This window comes from Mugil cephalus, chromosome 7 (genome assembly GCF_022458985.1).
Source record: "Mugil cephalus isolate CIBA_MC_2020 chromosome 7, CIBA_Mcephalus_1.1, whole genome shotgun sequence".
NCBI classification, from domain to species: Eukaryota; Metazoa; Chordata; class Actinopteri; order Mugiliformes; family Mugilidae; genus Mugil; species Mugil cephalus.
In genome coordinates this window covers 6,966,944-6,981,900 of record NC_061776.1, presented here as the reverse complement: position 1 = coordinate 6,981,900, position 14,957 = coordinate 6,966,944, and the positions used below count along the sequence as shown (strand labels likewise).

Below are 14,957 nucleotides of genomic sequence, written 5' to 3'. Positions count from 1 at the left end.
TTTCATTCGGTCTCTCTGTGCTAGAGTTAAAATGAAGTGCTCTATATGCATACATGCACAACTTAGCTATGGAAAGTAATGAACAGGGGCGTCACTAGTTGTAAGGACAGGGGAGGCTTAGCCCCCCAAGAGATGCACAGGATGTGAGCACAAAATTTCCCAAACTGCTAATAAAGACTGAGAATTTATTAATTGTTTTTATTTCAGTCGGGTTTTAAATATATTGCAACAACAAACACAAGTTCCAACAGAAACTATTAATAACCAATAGATGCATGACTTTCACTCTCATATATTCTGAAGGTGAACTTGAATTAAATTCATATTAATGAGTGGAATGGATTAGATGAGGATGCACTGAAGCTTTACCTGACCCTATGAAGTGAAAAAGAAATGGACAGATTTATGATCATATCTAAGGGATCATATATAATTATGTATTCTCATATTCTGGTCATTTTATATTGAATTTGTCAGCACTTTTTTGCAAAAAAAAAAAAAAAAAAAAAAAGAATATAGGTCTAACAACACCAGTGGTAATGAATAAGGGACTGCATGATTGATTTTACACTGAAAACATAGAAATATTAACATATTAGAGTGAATTTAGGCACAGTGTTGCTTTTGGGTATGCTTACGTGATCATGTGTTTTTTGTTTTCTTTTGATGGTTTTTGTTTATTCTTTTTTACCCTCTCACTCTCTCTCCCCTTCACGTAATTATTACTTTGTAAGTTGACATTTTCAGTAAGGTCGGAGGTCAACAGTTGCAGCATGTTTGCTGACGTTTTCAGAAATGATGGAAGTGAACGGTAACTTCATAAACTGCTATTTAGGTCTAAACATGTCCCTGTTTGCTAACATGTTCAAGACAGTTGCTACGCTAAAAGTGGATTATAAAATTGGAAGTCGTGTACTCAAAACGATTGGTGTTCAAGTGCTGATGTCTGCCTTAAGCCGCAAAAACAAGGCTGCAAGGCAACTGTTGGAGGTTACTTTTGAACATTATAAACACGACAAAATTAAAAGGCAGCATATGTGTAGCTTGCAATTAACTAGGTGCACGATAGTGATGCTTATTATTAAGATTACGGTCCCCCATGAGGGAAAAAAAAGTAGAAGAGGTAGAATTTATTTCATCATGCACTTTGAGGAAAAAAAGTTTAAATGTCGAGATTAAAGTTTAACTATTATATTGATTTAAAAAGTCTAAAGTAGAAAGTAGACCTTGAAACTGGCAGCACTTGCACGCACATGGCACCGCCGACACGGGAACTTGCATGCAGTCAGTTTTTCCATCCTGCCAAAAATCTCACGTTCACCATGAGTACAGATGGTACAACCAGTTTGTATAAACTGTGTGTGCTTGTTGCGACTTCCCAGCTGTGCCTGGCTTCAGGACTCCATGGGCGGATAGAGACGCGCTCCTGAGCCTTGGAGTTTACGTCCCTCTCTCAGTGGACAAGGGAACAGTGTGAGACAATATCCAAGCCACCGTTGACATGTAACAGTCCAATATAATATATCAGCAATACAAGTCAAAAAATAATCACAATACAATTTTAAATTCTTAATATTAATTATTAACTAAATCCCAATATCTTCCGCAGAGTATCGGCGGTACCACACGCATACGGTACCGCCGGTTTAAAGGTAAACTTTCTACTTTAGACTTCTTTTGTTGAAATTTCGACTTTTTTTTTCAAAATTTCAACTTTTTTCTTGGAATTTCAACTTTTTTCTTGGAATTTCAACTTTTCTTTATCGAAATTTCAAATTTTTCTGCATTAAGAAAAAAAACTCTACGTCCTCTCATGTTTTGTGGCCCTAATACTGTTCTGTAGCTTATCCATCGGCCTTTATAACGACAAAATCAGATCTTTTAAGTGTTTTAATACCCAAAGCACAGGGACAACAAGACTTGCACACAGTCAAATTCTATATAACGTTTTCACATTAAAAAGGATGTAGCTCTATACAAAATGTTACGCTAGGATCTCTGTAACTCAAGATCAAGACTGGTAAAGCTGTATATAAGCTGCATATAGCTGTAAGTATAAATAAAGCATGTGCAGAGAGTCGCGTGGCACTAGTGATGGATACAGCATAACTGAAAATAGTGTTTCAGAACAGACAGAAGCATTAGTGCATGAATGCAATTGCCCCAGGCGTTTCAGAAATCATGTACAGTGCAGATTGTTAGCTGTGAACACAAATGAGTGTGACACGTACGGCACAATGAAAGACAACAGGAATAGCAGCGAGGGGGAGGCGGATCATACAGCCTTTACGGCTAAATAGCAAACCCAGAATAGACGTGAGAAGCCTTGAATTTTCATATCCAGGTCAGGAGAGAATTAGGTTGTGTTATTGTGTATGACAGGAGAATCTGAATAAACCAGAGCAGATGGGTAAAAAAAAAAAAAAAAGCTTTGCAATAACACATCATTCATATGGATGTCCACTGTGTTTCCATAGAGAGGTGGAAACACTAGCAAATTCAAGCAACATAACTCTGCTTTTCAGTTTCTGATTCATTAACTTTTGACCTTTTGTTTAGGTTTAGTAACTTCTGACTTTCCTTTGCTGATTAAAAACATGAATCAGAGCAGGAAATGAGATAAAATTAGACATCGCAAATCTGGTTGGCTAATAGCAATATAAATTTAAGATGGCATCATTATTCGTGTCTGCACAATTATTAGACTGACTGGCCTGTAAAAGTGAAAGAGTCATCTGGATCGGGGTCAGTGCGGTTCATTTGGTTCCAGTGGATTCCAAATTTGATAATTACCTTGGAAAGAAAAAATATCAAAGGACCCAAAGAAACTTCCTACACTAGTGGACTCCAGACCTTCACAGTTTGGCAAAATTATTGCTGAATATAGAGTTTGAGAGCTTTCAAAAGGGCAACAGCAAAAAAAGAGTAAATCAAAGTCTGTAGTCACTGGCTAGTTGGTGACCTCAGCCTTTACCAGCTGGCACGAGCCAAGTGTTGGATACTCAGAACATTGATTTTGGATCATTTTTTCACTTTGTGTTGCAGGAAAATACAGTATAGCTGCAAACAAACTTTCTTTTCTTGAGTGAGTCTGCATGGCATAAGAATGAGAAGGCAAACTGCAGCTTATACAACTTGCATCTAAACGCACTGACTGACCATCTCATGACAATTCAATGACCAAGTATCTTAGGGATGATCTATAGAGGCTCCTCAACCCATAGGAACCTAAGATCCCCAGTCACTGAATTGTCATGAGATGGTCAGTCAGTGCGTTTAGATGCACAGATTAATCTAGCAATGCTCAAAATTCGACTTTCTTAATGTGGAGAAAATCTGACGTGTACTCGGGAACATGTCCTCCTCATCCTCCACACTAGGTGGTGATGTGTCTTTTCAGCAGGTTAATACAGCCCCCTTTCCAGTTGACCTATTACGTCATATAATAAACAACAGGAGTCATTCATGAGGCAGACCAGCATTTCAAACAACAACCAGATGGATAATAGTTCAGCTTTTTAATATCGTAATCTAGGCGCTACTTATGGTGCAGATAAGATGGCGCCATCCTTCAGATGATTCTTCTACTAGCTCTGTTTACCTTCTTCTTCTGCGCCTGGCTTTCTTGTTTATTTTTTTGTTCCGGGGCCATACGCCAGTGCAGCGTTTGTGGAGCATGCACACACAGAGTTGTCTAGTTAAAGTCTCCCCTGCAATTAAGGCGTATACATGCAGGAGAAAAACGATTTCCAATCACATTATCTGCGTATCTTAGTCGGATGAGGGGAAATGTGTTTACATGCACTTACGTTCTCCAGTTAAAGTCAGATTGAGGCAATAATTCATCTTTTTCACATGCATTTAAACGCACTGACTCTAAACTTCAGCTGTCAGTGGTTTTAATGTTGTGGCAGATTGGAGTTCTCACATTCACACTAAAAAAAACAACAACTCATAGTTGAACCAGCATCTAACAAAGCTGTACATTTATTTAAAAGTAAATGAGATCAGTGCTTACCATTATTTGCAAAAATGCAACTGGAGTTGGGCTTCAGCGTAAAAGTAGTGGAGCTGTGAGATTTCACATGCAGCTCATGCCTTTGGCCATTAAAACACAAAATAAAACTGCTCTGTGTTGACCCCATTCAGCGGACAAGAGGGTTGACTGTGATCCCCCAGGGGAGAGCGGCTCTTAGTGGCATTGAGTATGGTTTGTACGTTTAAGGGAAAAAGACCTGAAAACAGAGAGGAGAGGGGAAGGCGTGCAGAGAGAGTCAGCTGGAGAACCTGATAATGAAAATCTACGGAGGGCACAGACAGCAGGGGAGTCTAATGGGCGGCAGCAGCTCAGGAGGTAGAGCGCTGGTCCAATGACGCCCTATCCCTAGTCTGTCCATGTGGGCAAGACACTTAACCCACCTTGCCCCCAGGTGTAGGCTCCCTGGTGTATGATTGCAAGCGAGTGATGTTGGTGGTGGTCAGAGAGGCCGTAGGCGCACATTGGCAGCCACGTTTCTGTCAGCCTGCCCCAGGGCAGCTGTGACTACTGAGGTAGTTCTCCCAGGGTGTGAGACTGTAAGCGAATCAATAATGCATTCAACTGTAAGTGCTTTGAGTATCTAAAAATGGAAAAACCAATGCATTATTATTATTATGATGATAAAATAGCAAACGCAGCAGGAGGGGGGTGGGGAGCAGATAACAGCGCACTCAGGTTCGGTTAAAACCAGTGGTTCACACCTTAGTCACATTTAACATCACGCACGTCATTTGCATGCTGACACCTCACGCACACGCACACAGCTGGTTGTTGAGTGTTAAGACCAGACAAATGAAACTACATGAATCTGTGTTCATATAATGGTTCTGCCAGTTTCGTTGTCTGAAGCTGGAGCCGTGAAATGACGACACAATGTCACATACTTGTTCACGATCTGCAGTTTGTTTTTCCTTCTGTCAAGGCTGCGTTTAATTGGACTAATTGTCGCAAAGGTTTGACAAAAATATTTTGAGCGACACGAAGATTAATGTGTAATCGCTCTGTAATTACAAAGAGACGTGTCCCTGAACCCGTAGCTGGCATAGACGCGCTTCCACAGAAATTGTGTGTAGAGTGGCATCATGACAAGAAGACACAAGAGCTTTTGTCACCATTAAAGCACTTAATTAACAAATAACTCACTGAAGGACAACTTTGGTTTGGAACCTCAAAACTGGGTCAATGGTTATTTGCAGAAAAGTTGTGCTATTTGGAATCAGAACCAAACAAAGGAGTTTAATTTCCTTGCAGGTCTATTCATGGGACATGATTTAAATAAGTAGATCAACAACACCAGTCTTGCTGGAGCACTGCGGTCAAGAGGACAGTGTTCAGATTAATTATTATTATTATTGTTTCATTTTGGGAGCTTTATCTGAGCATCTGATCAGCACGTCTCCAAATAACTTCGGTCATATAACATCTTTTAACATCTTTATGACCACCTTCCTGATATCATGTAGGTCTTCCTTGAGCTTCCATAACAGTTGTGACTCATCAGAGAAAGGACATGGGCCTTCTGAGGGTGTCTGGTAACAGGATCTTGTTCGTGAATGAATGCCAGGTCCAAACATTTCCCAGCAGAATACTGAACTGTCTTAGGATGGTTGATGTTATTTACTTACTCATGTCATTGGTCATAATGTTATGCTTGATCGATGTATATACAGTCGGTTCCTGTTCCAAACCGTCAGTCGGTGACGTCACCGAGTGCTTGACGCCACACCACTAGAGTTGTCTTGTCCATTGATGCGCCCATCCACATTCTTTTGATTTGTGGAAATTTTCAAAGTCGGGACAAACTTGGACTTGGAGAATAAACTGATTAAATTTGGAAATGCAAAGGTCATAACACAACTTGTGAATGCAACCGCCTTCTGATTGCCTCACCCAATCCTAAACCTGCAACTAACCAATGAAACCAATGGAGACAATGAGCAGTAGCCTAGCAGAAGACATGACAAGTTTTGCCATTTTAGAAAAATACATATCTTTTCATCAATGAGTGACAGATTTTGGGGTGGAACATTTAAAAGAGGGTTACCTTGGCAACCAGAGCTTGCAGCATCCACTAGCATCCAACCTCCTGCCACAAAGAGAAAATCCCTTCATATGTGGACTGGGTTTCAGAGTGGCTTTAGCAGCAGACCTACACAAAGCTGACTAAAAACGTTTGCCTCCGCAACAGGAACAAGACCTCCGTTACCTCACAGTCCCGTTCAACTTCAAATTGCCAGGACAGACGTCATGCCTAATATACATCAGTTTACATTATACACATGGCTTGTATCTGCAACTCACTTCTCTGTCTGCCTCTTTCTTCTGGCTCACGGGAGCTTGATCTCGTCTCAACTCTCTAAGAAACTTGAGTGCCTTTCTTGCCGTAGCCAACTGGCCGGCCGGTCAGGCAGCAGGTCTCCAACAGCCTGCAGCTGCTGCAGAGAATTTAAAGCAGAGTCAGAGTGCATTGATCACCAGCTCTCTTTATCTGGTGTTCTGTACAAATACCAGCGTGGACAAAACAGCCAGGCATTGACTCAGGAACAGCTCACATCTTTAACCCGCCAGCTAACTAATCTCACAGAACATTTAACTCTACAAATAACTGTTCTGTGGCTTTGACCCCCTGATATTTACACCGATCAGAACACACAACATTAAAACAGGAGATAACAGGAGAAAGGAATAACATTGGCCATCTTGAGACAATATAAAGTTCTTCTGGGAAACTTTTGGACCTGGCGTCCCTTCATGTGGATGTTACTTAGACATGTAGCACCCACTTAGACCAGACCAAACACCCCCACCCCATAGCAACGACACTCTTTGAAGGCAGCAGGAACAACTAAAAAATATACGACGAACAGCACAAGGTGTTGACCTGACCTCCAAATTCACTAGATCCCAAACTGATCAAGTATCTGTGTGATGATCCACAGAGGCCCCTCCCTTCCCCACTTTCCCAACATAAAGCGTCATTTTGGCTTCTGCGCTAAAGTGTTGCAGAGGCAGATATCGTACCAGCGTAGGTAGGGGCCGTGCATTAGGTCTTTGTTGCCTAAAGCCGCAATTATGCTTCTGCACATGGCCATGCAAAAGTCGACCGTAAAAAAGAGGATAAATGTCATTGCAGCGCGCATTGAGACATTTCGACTAATGCTGCCTTCCATTTGTACACAAATGTCAGAATTTAAATCAGAAAATCCCACGTGAAGTTGGATCTCCATCTCAGAAAGTCAGATTAATCTCACCAACCCGACATAGCATTCATGCTATCTGCTACTTCTGTTAACAGTGATTATTTATGTCAATATGTTGTTAACAATTCATGTGCAAATGTTTAAACAAAACATATTTTGCATAAGACATGAAGCTTTGGTGGGTTATTGGCATTGCAGACAAATAACAGTTTCATCATGTGTGGTTACTGTTGATCAGAATGAACAAACTTCATTGTAATTTCACCATGATTTCAAATAGGAGTTGGCTTTTTAGTACAAGCCATTGGCCCATAGGCTATTACAAAAATAACTGCTAGTTTAAAGCCCAAATTGAAATCATTTGCCGACAGCTTGGTCCCTCCCAGTTCAAAAATCCCATCTGCATCCCTGCATTTTACTAATGCGTCATACTGTTAGGGTTAGGGTTAGAAATGGATTACTCTAGTACTCTCAGTTTCCCAGTCCAAACACATAGGAAGGGTTTATAAATTTCATCTTTAAACTGAGAACTGTAAACTGTAATTTAATAATTTCAATAGCGGCCCAAGTGCCTAGAATTGAGTTGCTCATTTCGCCAAAGACACGACGTGCAAAAGTGGAAGTTTGAGGTGATTATGTTAAAACGAGAGTGGGCCGACGCTGGTAACTAATGAGTTGGAAAAGACCACTTAAAAGGACTTATTATGTTGTATGACAGAATGGTGATGAAAACACCCTCAAGGCTTCTCTGCTCCTGCTGAAATATTAACAGACGATAGAGACCCATGAGTGCACACACCAGTCAGCCTGAGAGCACTTTACAATTAATTTCCTCGGAGTAGCAGGATGTTAACTACAGGCTGTCAGGCGTACAGGCAGTGCGACAGGCCACAGAGTGACATGTGAAACCCCCCAGGAAGTCAAAGATCATTGAGGGGTTGTCTGGAAAGGGACAGGTAATGACATATTTTACGTTTAAGTGCATAGAAGGCAAAATAAGTGGAGGCTGCATGTGGTGTTAGCCATGACAGGAGAGTGACACGAGGGGTACAAAACACTTAATCTGCGTTGCTTGTCTTACGCAACAAAAATCAGATTCATTCATTCATTTTTCATGTTAAAGGAGTGAAGGTAACATTGTGGACATGCTGCTCCAACCAATAAGCCATGATGGTTTTATGTGTGTTTCTACTACATATCACACATCACATCAACCAACATCTTTCTGTGTGTTTGCATTCAAACTGGTTGTCCAAGTTTATCTATTTTTACTCTTGAAATAAACTATAAAATGACTTCTTCCGTCTTAGAGACATTTCTTATAAATATTTTCAAACTGCTTCCAAATAACTTCCATCCAAAGCCTCTGAGATGATGTTACTTTTTTTCTTCAAACGCCCTCAACAGAGAATGAATGAAAATCAAATGCATGTAAGTTCTTACACCAAGCCAATGATTGGCTGTATGCCGGTGTCGGGCCATCGGTGAGAGTCTGTGGCCCAGGTTTCCAAAGCTATCCCAAATTGTTGCCGCTAGTTGGACCCCTGTCTGCAGCTTTTCAACCACAGATTTACATTCACCCACTGCCTCTGGGAGTGAGAGTATTAGTATATTCTCTAAAACATGGGTTTTCCTCGTCCATTCTTGCCGAAAACAGTCAGCTGAAATATGCTAACCGTCGTTTACAGGCTACAGCATTTGAGATGTTTTGCCTCCAGATAAGCTCCGCCCCTCAAAAAACGTCACACTGTTTACAAACTGTGAAGGGGTCTATAGTCAGTCTTCCTTTTTTTAATATTGAATACAGACTACTACTACAACCTCTTTTATCCTAGTTAGCCTTCATTGCCAGTAGTTCTTTCTGTGTATGTTTTGAGTGTCTGATACTGACCTTAATTAATCACCTCAACCTAAGAGTTTAAGCGTCAGATTACTAATTTTGAATAGACCATTGAATGATGATGTAATATTATAACTCTACCTATCATTATGCTTGTGGTTCATAATTATATGATAACCTATTGTTTTACCCAAGCTGAGTCTACAGAACATAGATACTCTACGATTACACGGCGAACATAAATGTGTTACACATGACACACATGGAAACAGAAGGAAATGTGAAAATAACTGGATGACACATTTTTTCGAGCTCAGGCTGTTTCTGGATCTTCAGACTCCACTTGTTCCACTTTTACTTAGAGTTAATTAATTTATTCATGTGACAGATTTTATTTTGGCAGAACAGCACAGAACGTTCCCCACCGGGCCTCGGTATCCGGGAGTCATGTTGTCTGCTGCCAGCAGACTTTGATGAAATCACTTTCTGTCCCGAATTATGGAAAATACTTCAAATTTATTTTGTCACAAACACGGAGAAAGTTTTAGGTGTTAAAATCAAAGGCGAGGATTCTGGCAGAAATAATCCATCACTAGTTGCTGTAGAGAACCAGTATCTGGTGCGATCTCTGTTAACACTGTCCTCAGACGGATACATCTAATTAACTTTAGTGTATTAAAAGCTCAAAATGAAAGAATATGTCACCCTCAGAGCGGTGGCATTTATGGCACCATTGTACAAAATAATAAAGTGAACTGAAGTAGTGTTCTTATTATTATACAACATAAATAACTTTAATATCCTCAACTCAGATTGTGATAAGAAATGAGTCTGTGTATCACATTGTAATTAACTATTAAACTGGTGTAGTCAGTTTTATACAGTTTGGTAAAACTTAAATTTTTTCCCCTAAATACATAAATAAATAGTGTTTCCATAAATACTAAATACTAAAATAAACTTGAGTTTATACAAAATACAAAGCTCCTCCAACCAAATCTGACGAAAGGTGCTTTCATGTCTTCAAACAACTTCTGATGAAAAACCTGCAGTGAGGGCTCCCCGCTCCACACGCTGCCTTTAAATGTCAGGGTGCCTGCGGAGCTTTAAATTTGACTTTATTTACTTTGCAGAGTAAATAACAGGGAGCAATGACAGCGGTGGTCCTGACACATCGCATTACTCACTCATATTTACCAAACAGCCAGATGAGATGTCAGCTGTGAGTAATAATAAATGGATTTATTCGCAGAGGGATTCCCGCAGCAACACAGAGCTCAAGATCTGTGATTGGTCCGCTTGGTATTTCCGGCTGTTTCTCCATCTCAGAAAATTTCGAATTGATTGTTTTTTGATCAATAAAGATGGAACACATCAAGGACAGGTTAACTGATGAAGTTCAGAGATAAAAACATTTGTACGACTCGTCTTCGGCAAAACTTTGAAAGTGAAGCAAAAAAACACAGCGTTGACTAGTGTTTGGGTGGAGTTTTTACCAGGCAACTGATGAAGCTCATGCACAAGTTCATCAAATGGCCACTTGAGGCTCCAAAGGAAGCAAATCCCCATAGACCCCCATGTTACAAAGTCCAACTTTACAGCATCATTAAACCTGTTTACAGCCTTGTAGAAAGAAAAAAAATGTTTTAGTCTCAATCTCACTATTCATGACAGTGTACTGGAAGGTTTAAAATTCTGGATAATTAAGGGCGTTCCCGCTTTGAGTCACAGGTAGCACAGAGTTGGGTGGGCGGGTCTCAACGTCCAGGCTGCTTTAGCTCTGTTCCAACACAACCCCGACGTCCATATTTGTAATATCCAACTGCGGGCGGAGTAAGACTCATCGAACATGGCGAACGCACGCCCACTTCGAGCTTCATTTTTCAAAGTTCAGAATCCAATGGGTGACGTCACAAACCCATCGTGAGTATATACAGTCAATGGTTTTTAAAGAAGGAGTCAGACTGACGAGTGCACAAGCATCAGTGGCTACCAGTGTAGGCTATGTGCCTACGTCGGTTACCGTGTCCAAGTAAAGTTATTACAAATCAGATAGAACAATGCCAAAAGTTATCAGTTTAAGAAGGGTGTTGCTACTGTTGCAAACTTTAGCCTCCAGATCCTGGTTTCGCTTCGCTAACCACAAGCGCTGCCTTTCCTCTGATAACTTCACGCAGTCTATACATTTCCAGATGTTTTTCATGGTCTGCCTGATTGGTACGGCCAAAAACACAACAATAATTCACCATTTCCCACAATCTGCTTTGGTCCGTGTGCTTTGTTTACCAAGTGCCTCCAACATGGCGACTTACGGACTGATAATTAGTTAGTTCCTTGCTTGCAATATGGATTCATGTGTATTCTCACAAATGTAGCAATGATCCAGCCGCTTCACAAGGTGAACTTGGTTAGGCTTTTGAAAAGATTATGGTAAATGAATCTTAAAAGGTAAATGTTCTTAAAATGTTCTTCATTCATACAGATAGAGGCATCAGTAAACATTTGTCATTTTAATCACGTGTTCATCGGCCTCCTTAGCTTTGCTGTGTTTTTGCTCTGGTGTTTAATGATTACATCCGACTATAAGGGGATGAACACGGTAGACGCTGTCAGCATGATCTTGACTCACCTTCCCTCACCCTCCGTAGAACCGCTCCAGGCTGCTGCTATAAATACGAACATAGTTTTTACACAACACCGTTAAGAACAGCATGGAGGTTTTTTATAAACTTGGATTTTATGGAGCCAGGCAGAAGAACAAAGGAGATCCAAACTGCATAGAAGTGAGCTCACGATAACTTTCCTCCGCTTTATGTTTGAAACACTCGTGTTAACTACAGACAGCAGCTTCACTAATCCTGTTAGTTTCACTTTCACAGGATTTCAGGTGTTTTTTGTTTGTTTTTTTGGGGGGGTTTGGGAACAAAGCAGATCAGCCTCCAGGAAGAGCCAGACGACCGAGTTGTCGGTTTACAGCTGCTCATCTCTCCCATGAATTAACTTTCTTTCTGCTGGATTACACAGAAAGAGGCATCAACTCTTATGTGTTCATGCAAATTCTTCAAAGGTGAACATCAGTGCAAAAACCAATATCTGAAAACACCAGGCGGAAGTAAAAGTGTGATTTAATGTCACAGCCTGTTTGAAGGATAAATAAGAGACAATAACGATGTGATTAGTGGTGTTAGTTTTGAAGAAAACCCATACACACCGACATACAGTCATGTTTAAATGTCTCTCTGGACATTTATGCCTTACAGTTGATCAATGACATCTACAGTATGTTATACTGTGTATATATGTATAAATTCATTCACTCCATCCTTTCTTTTCTGCACTACTGAACTCAGACTTGTATATTAGACTACACTATGTCATGTTTCTCTTTATTCTACTTTGTATATACAGGATATATTTTTATATTTTATATATTCTCAACTTTTGCACATTTTGGTTACATGTTTTGTTTAGTTGCTGACTTGAGGAAGGTCATTTCAATCTTGTATTGTGTTGCACATGACAGAATTGACAATAAACTTGACATCCTTCATAGCCATAGTTACTTGTATATTCTTTGTATTGTTCCATTTTTTCTTTTCTTCCTTGAAGTCATCTTGTTCTTGCACTGTGCCTTAAATGACCCCCCAGGCACAAATAAAGTTTTCCATTCAATTTTATTTTATTGTTACCCTTAATTGTTCCACAATGGGGAAATATGTTCCTGCTGTTCGACCCATCTGTTTGATCTCAAGTGGAAAAAGGTGCGCTACTCCTCAGCTCCCCCCCAAGAAAAGGCACTGCTGGGATTTGAACCCAGGATCTCCTGTTTACTAGACAGGCGCTTTAACCAACTAAGCCACAGCACCCATTTTTGCATCACAAACAGAGAGACCTCACGAGTCTTTATTTGCAGCAAATGTCATGGAGAAGGGCAAAATTATATAAATGGAAATTATGGTCGTGATTAATATCACATTGTTTTTTTGCTACACTGTCCTTCACAGCAGTAAGAGAGAAACAAATACCCACCAGCGACAGTAGTTAAGAATATTGGACCTTTGACCAGAAGCTAGTTTTCATAGCAGCATACGTTCTCTTATATAATTACTATATAGTGTTTAAATATTTAAATATACAAGACATTAAATCTTTGATCATGTAGAGATAGAGGGTACTTTGAATCCACCTGAGACTCACTATTTTTATCCATTAATGACCTAATTTGGTGAAAAAGAAGTGGGAAATGGGTTTTCATTAAACCTGAAAATAGCATTTCATTTCACCGTCCTTCATTAAAAAACGTTGTTGAAAGGAAATTCATCAGAGTACAAATCATCCGCTGTTGGGAGGGCAAGCAGCTTGCCGATGAAATTAATCACGTAGATCATAATTACCACCCCGAGTATCGGCTGTATCTGTCCGTCTCCGAGTCTCCAGCCTTCGGTCCAGAGAAAGCAGTGAGTGATTTAATCGACTCTCAGTCATCCTTAACATAGATTTACTTAATATGATTTGTTTGTTTTTGTTGTTTGTTAGTGAAGATGAACTGCTGCAGCTGGACTGAGCAAATCAATCTCCGTTGTGTAACATCACATCACCGTCAGCTCTGGCACAGTGCAGCCCTTTGAGAAGTTTAATCCAAAATAACTCAATTACCCAGAGTATTGGCTGGTTAACATGAGGTGCAGACGGGCAGGAGCACGGAAAAGAGGCAGAAGGAAGAAAACATTCTGGAGGTATTCTGAAAAAATCACATCATTAGATGGTGTTTACAGTGAATTATTGCAAAGAAAATATGGCGTTCAGACTGTGGCCAAGAGAAAGTCCACGACTAAATCTCCTTACAGATAGAGTCACGTATCACTGGGCCACACTGGGAATCCATTCACATGTTTCTCTTTAATTAAGTCATTTAAAGACACTAATGTGTCCCAGATTTATCCCCTGCAGCAGGTTTCACTTCATCCTTCTGTTCTGTCACGTCTCTAATGTTCATATCCATTTGAAAACAAAACAGTCACACAAAAAAAGCTTGAGGTTGCAGCCCTGCATGACACAATCGAATACAAAACAACACTGAGGAACTATTATCAGTAATGTTATCAGCGTAATAATGGTCTTCATGACCCTTTCAGAGGCTCTGGTGGTCAGAAAAGAACAAAAGCAACAAAGAAGGTCACTTTCAAATTTGAAATATATTCTATGTGACCGTTTAAGGAGTAGTATCTGCCTACTGCACACCTCTCTGGGGGTTACCATGCGCAAAAAATGGTGTCCGCTCTGTAATTTTAGAGGGCGGGATCATCTGTCTGGGAGGCGGGTCAAAGGCAGTATGGAACAGAGTAACCTTATGTCACTGTTGAGGCCACGCCCCTTTATGGGTGAACAAAAAAAAAGATGTTGGGGCGTTGTGTATTTTTCTTCAAACAACTAAAAAGATAAAACGAATGAATATTCAGGCCATAAAATGGGTGGACAAAGATCTACTACTGTCTTTCATAGATGACAGTCGCAAATTAGGCCACACCCCCATTTGGGTGAAAACAAACCAACAAGAGGTAAAGACAATCCCCTCGTAGACAGTGTATATTTTGTGTTGCTAGCATTCAAGAAATGGGTGATAGACCTCACTTAGTGACAACTCTGATAACTGACATCAGCTAACGTTAGCATCATCACGATTAAGTGTTTGCTTCAAACATATACATCGACTGTCAGGGTCGCACAGCTTTCCATCTTTATCCACTCGTTTTATGGCCTGAAGCCATAAATTACAGTTTTCATCACTGTCTTGAGTAAATCTTCACCTTTTAAATGGTCTGAAGAACAACACACAACACAGCAGCAACTTCTCCTTTGTTTTCACCCATAAAGGGGC

General features: G+C 40.3%; 1 non-coding gene across 1 annotated transcript; it reads right to left on the bottom strand.

Annotated features, from left to right (window-relative positions):
* Positions 1–12,871: 12,871 nt before the first annotated feature.
* On the bottom strand, positions 12,872–12,945 carry trnat-agu. Its single transcript has one exon. It is a non-coding gene; the product is annotated as a tRNA-Thr (tRNA).
* Between the last annotated feature and the right edge of the window lie 2,012 nt (positions 12,946–14,957).